The following is a 5,775-nucleotide window of genomic DNA, read 5'->3' as shown; positions in this document are numbered from 1 at the left end:
GGTACTTATGCAGAAGGTTGATCTCTAAAAATGAAGGACTTTTGAAAAATTAAGCCAAGGTATTTGGAATTTATTCTAGAGATCACTGGAAAGTTATAGTAGTATTTTAAGGAAGAATGAATATTAACATTTCCCTTAGCAAGATCATTTTTGGTCATGAGAGTAGAATTTGGAGGGGTGCAACAGTTCTAATTCTGTGTTGGAACCTGGAAAGAAAGATGTAACTATGGTTGTGATGAAGGGAATGAAGGCTGGTCGTATAGGCAAGATTGTGCAGAAACAGGATATTTAGGAAGGAGGATACATAGAATTCGATAGCCGTTGCATATTTAGATGGGGAGTAACTCACCAGGTAAATAAGTTTCCTTTTCCGAAATAGAGAAAATACGAAGAGGAACACTGACAATGAATTTGTTTTTAACCATGTTCATTTGGATTTGTCTGTAGAACATCCCAGAAAAGATCCCGAGGAGGTGTTTCAAAACCTGGCACAGTGAGGAAAAGTATTTGAAGAGAGTTGAATTCTCACAATCACACTCTTGAACCTTAAAGGAGTTATTGATTCCTCTGAACCTCAAATTCTTTTTTTTTATTATTATTATGTTATGTTAATCACCATACATTACATCATTAGTTTTTGAGGTAGTGTTCCATGATTCATTGTTTGCGTATAACACCCAGTGTTCCATGCAGAACGTGCCTTCTTTAATACCCATCACCAGGCTAACCCATCCCCCCACCCCCCTTCCCTCTAGAACCCTCAGTTTGTTTTTCAAAGTCCATTGTCTCTCATGGTTCGTCTCCCCCTCCGATTTCCCCTCCCTTCATTTTTCCCTTCCTACTATCGTCTCTCTCTCTTTTTTTTTTAAACATATAACGTATTATTTGTTTCAGAGGTACAGGTCTGTGATTCAACAGTCTTACACAATTCACAGCGCTCACCATAGCACATACCCTCCCCAATGTCTATCACCCAGCCATCCCTCCCACCCCCACCACTCCAGCAACCCTCAGTTTGTTTCCCGAGATTAAGAATTCCTCATATCAGTGAGGTCATATGATACATGAACCTCAAATTCTTTATCTGTATAAAGAAGTAATATTTACTCAGAGACATGCTTCATTCCCAAGCAGAGTTCTCTAGTGTAGTTTGCCTCCTCTTGGAGGAGGAGAAAAATTTGTTTTGTTTTGTTTTTGCTCAAGGCCTTGACCACATGCCAAACCATCCCAAGAGATCTTCAAGGACGGAGTCCGGGAGGACCTGTATGCAGCTTGTAGAGTAGTTATATCTATTTAGTGAACTATGTCTAGTTAATAAACTTCTCAAAATTCCAGAACATAATGGATTTTTAGATACATGCTAGTTCTCTCCTCCTTTCTTACAATTACTCCATGGTTTCCTTAATAACTAGGTGATCAGAAAATGTCATCTACCTCATAGCAGTAAATCAACATAGCAATAAATAAGCATTTTAATGGCGGTTTTAAAAAAGGGTGTCATGTAAGAATTTCATTAGCCTTTGTGAGCTGAAGGTGATGGAAGCTCATTTTACTAGATTTACTAGATTTAAAAAAATTTTAATGTCCCTCAAGCTATCTGTCAACAATTAATTTAATCAATATTTCCTGATTCTCTTCTGTGTGACACATACTATTTTGGGCACTGGTTACAAAAAAGTATGTTTTGACAACGCACAAGTCAATATATAATTATTTCAAGTAGAAATATAAAATTCAAAAAATAATTTTAGGTAGTCACGAGTATGGAGCAAAACTGGAAATAAAGATAGGATTTTAAAAACAATGGGAAGCTAATTGGTTTACTTTGGACATCGTGGTCAGGGACCATGTCTCTGAAGAGATGACAGTTAAATGGAAACTTAAATAATAAGTCAAGTGTTTTAAGCGGAAGGGAAAGCAAGTTCAAGGCAGGAGCCAGTCTATTTATTTTCGATTAACAGAGAAAGAGCCAATGTGCCCAGAGCTTTAGTAAACTGGGAGACGGCTGGTAGGAGATAGGATTGGAAAGGAAGCAGGGACAAAATGTATAAGACTTTATAGGCCCTGGGAAAGAGTTGGATTTTATATTAAATAAAATGAAAAAAAAAAAAAAAAACCTGGAAAATTTAAAGCAGAAGAATAAGGTGATGTGATGAATATCTTATAAAAGTCATTCTGGATTCTCTATGGAGGCTGGAAGTGACAGGACAATGGTAAGGGCAGAGGGCAACATCGTCCACCAACTTACAGAACAACGTTCTGCCAAGAAGACATGCTCAGTGAGGCTGGCAGGTGATTGGCAAGAACAGGTTAGAAAACTGGGGCTTACTATTAATCAGAGAAATGTGTAGTTTAATAAAAGGGATTTTTTCCTGCTGGAAGCTATCATTAAATCATCTTTAGCATCATCAGAGAAAATGCATAAATAATGTCATCTTTTTCATCTTAAAATATTTATTTTCCCAGATTCATCTGTACATTTGATTATTTTAAATCACACTTTAAAAATAGTAGCAAAAAAGTCTTTTTCATTTTCCCCTGTATTCTATGAACAAGAATATAATACACTGTGACTTGTTCAAAAGCATTCAACTCCTAAAAATAAATTACATTTCAAACATTTTTAAGAGCTAATAACTAAAACCATATTTTACATTGAAAAAGAAAAAGAGTACAAAGAATTTATTTAAATAAGATCACTATAAATCCAATCCATTTTTAAGTTAAAAGAAACAGTTTAACTGTTTTACAGTTTACAGTTTTACAGTTTAACTGAAGTAGCTGGCAAAAGTACAATTTTTTTGTAGAAAGGGGAGATGAGTGGGGGAATGAATGATATTTTGATATAAAACAATCATAGGACAAAAAGTATTTAATAACAGGAGGTCAATCTTTCTGGTAGCATTTTACCCAAAGCTAGTCATTTATTTAAATGTCAAGAATATCCTGTCAAAATAGCCAAATTTGGAAAAGAGAGGTAAATTTTCAACAAGAAGTGTATATATAAATAAGTTATAGTACAGAAAGTTCCTAACTATACTAAGAAATTTGGAAGTGGGATTTGAACAATTAAAGTGAGTCTGTATAAATGGATACTAAAATGTAAAAAGGCATGTTTTTAGAAAGTATTGACTGGAATTATCTTGAAGAAAAAAGTAAATTAAGCGTATGTTTATTGTATTTTATAACATTTAGATTATAAACGCAAAGATGTGCAAATTATAAAATTGCACAAGGAATTATCCCAGTGTGACCTTTTTGATTTCGGGCTTTTTATGTTTGACTCTGAGTAAGCTATTTAAAAGAATGACACTGTACCCTTCACTTTACATTGGACATTAGCAATATAATCATAAAGTGGATCATTTACTTTTCTAAGAGCATCTCTCAATATTTTCAACAATTCTAAAACATCCACAGCATTATCATTTTTCCTCTGTCATTGATTTACCCTGAATTGTCTCCCTGAAACTTCAGACCCTTTTTTCATTGCCTACTTGAATTTTTCACTTAGATGACTAATAAGCAATTCAAAATTTAAGTGCCCAAACCATAACTCTTTATTCCCAGTACCCCTTCGTCCATCAGACTGCTTACCTCTGAGTCTACCACTCAGAAAATAGGACATTGTCTATCCATGTGATCAGAGAATTACCAGGGACTCATTGCTCTTCCTCTACTGTTTCATCCTCTCATTTTGCACATTCACCACATGAATCCATGTACTTCTTCCATATCTACTATTGGCATCATAGTATAAGCTGTACTTCTTTCTTGAATGGATTCCTACAAGCCCCCCTAACTAAATCTTTGTTAACCTCGCCATAATCCATTATCCACTTAGGAGTCAGAACTATCTTTTAAATAGCAATATTGGAGCTTAAAAATGTGCATTTCTTTTTATTGCAATTTGAAGAATTCAGAAACTCTGTCCTGGACCACAGAGCCCTCATGACCTGGTCCCTGTTCACTGACGTAATATCAACACTCAGTCACCAAGTTAGCCACTGCGTGCTTTCTTGGTTCCTCTCTGTTGGTGTTGATGGTCCTCCTGCCAACTCATCTGCCTGGGTTTCTCTTAACTCTTTTTTATTATTTGGTGTTCTCCTTTTTATTATGCATGTTTCACTTTAAATAACATCTTTTTTTTTTTTTTTTTGGACACGAAGTTTGCTTTAAATATTTTTTTGGGGGAAAGGACACCACACTTCTACTCAATTAAGAGAAACATTTTTACAGTCTTGAGGTCTTTTATTTTCTTTACATTTATCATGCCATGAATTCATAGGGAATGGGTTCCAGCAATTCGGGCTCCTTTCCATTAGTTCTCACAAAGTGTGCTTCTCTGGGTGGGGCAGGCTGGTGCTTCAGTTGAACCCAAGGACCTTTCTCTTTGGCTTCCTTCTTTTTCTGATCATTTTCCTTCACACGCTTCAGGAAGCTGTCTCAACTCTTTGAGTGTTTAATATGCTCAATGTGTACATTAATTCTCTTGGCAAGAATCTTGCCCTTAACTTGTTTGTTTACAACAATGCCAACAGCATGCTGAGTAACATTGTAGACTCTTCCAGTTTTGCCATGGTAACATTTGTGGGGCATTCCTTTTTGAACAGTGCCCATTCCCTTGATGTCCACAATATCAACTTTCTTATAGATTCTCATGTATGTGGCCAAAGGAACAACTCCATGTTTTCTAAAAGGTCTAGAGAACATATAGCGGGTACCTCTCCTCTTTCCCTTTGTGTTGGTCATTTTGGCAAATTACTGGAAGATGGTGGTTCCCTTAAATAACATCTCCTAATAGAAGAGTTTGCAGAACTCTTTATCAGGAGTCCGTACTCAGGCATGCTCTCTTATCACACCACCCTCTTTAATTCTCTGGATAGGATTTGTTCTAGCCCATATATTATCATGGGATATAGAAGGGCTATGGAAACAAAAATTTTGTCTGTTACTCCTGTGTGCTCAGTCTTCAGTTAGTGTCTGGCATGTAGCAGAGACTTTGTGTGTGTACATGCCTATACACATACATATATGTATGTGTGTGTGTGTGTGTATCTATATCTGATGGAATAAATGAATGATGAGTAGACATTTGGATCCAGTTGTATCCAATGACATTGAAATGCCAGCTTTGAAGTACCTCATTGTATTTCATTTTATGATAAAAGGATTAAATCACCCAGAATATGCTTGTCTTATCTATTTTTTAAAGCAATGCGTTTCTTAAAAACGTCTTATACAGACCTTGTAGAACCCTGTGGAGATAGACAGGCATTCACTGAGTCCTATTTAAAAACCTCTGCTCTGGCGAGGATACTCTGATCAGGCACAGCCACTTCCTCCAATGCTAGAAAGCTCAGCTGATATTAATATCAGTATGTCTTTTCTAAAAAGGGCCCAGATGCACTGCCTGTGGACCAGCTGCTTTTGCCCTCTATTTCTAATCCTTAGTTCTTTGGCTTTTCTTCTCCGTATGTCAAAGTTTCCAAACCATTTGGAACCTTCCTCTCTACTTATATCCCATCATTGAGCAATTTTTACTTTGGACTTTCCAACAGCTTGATACAAGTAACCATCTATTAATATTGACCACCATCTGCAAAGCTTTAAATACAACTTAATGATGGTTGGAGTCTGCATTTTACTAAAAGAAAGGCAGCTAGTAATATCAAAACGCATGATAGGCGTTCTCAAGTATTTTGAAGCCTTTTTGGTCTGGCCTCTCTCTTACAAGCATTTCCTTTTCCCGTTTTAACGGTGTTCTCATTTAAG

At 36.2% G+C, this 5,775-nt stretch overlaps 1 pseudogene; it reads right to left on the bottom strand.

Annotated features, from left to right (window-relative positions):
* Positions 1-4,152: 4,152 nt before the first annotated feature.
* LOC118538503 (large ribosomal subunit protein eL21 pseudogene) lies at positions 4,153-4,772 on the bottom strand (annotated as a pseudogene).
* Between the last annotated feature and the right edge of the window lie 1,003 nt (positions 4,773-5,775).

The sequence above is a fragment of the Halichoerus grypus genome, chromosome 1 (assembly GCF_964656455.1).
Source record: "Halichoerus grypus chromosome 1, mHalGry1.hap1.1, whole genome shotgun sequence".
Classification (NCBI taxonomy): Eukaryota; Metazoa; Chordata; class Mammalia; order Carnivora; family Phocidae; genus Halichoerus; species Halichoerus grypus.
Note: the sequence above shows the minus strand (reverse complement) of the source record. Positions and strands in the feature narration are given on the sequence as shown.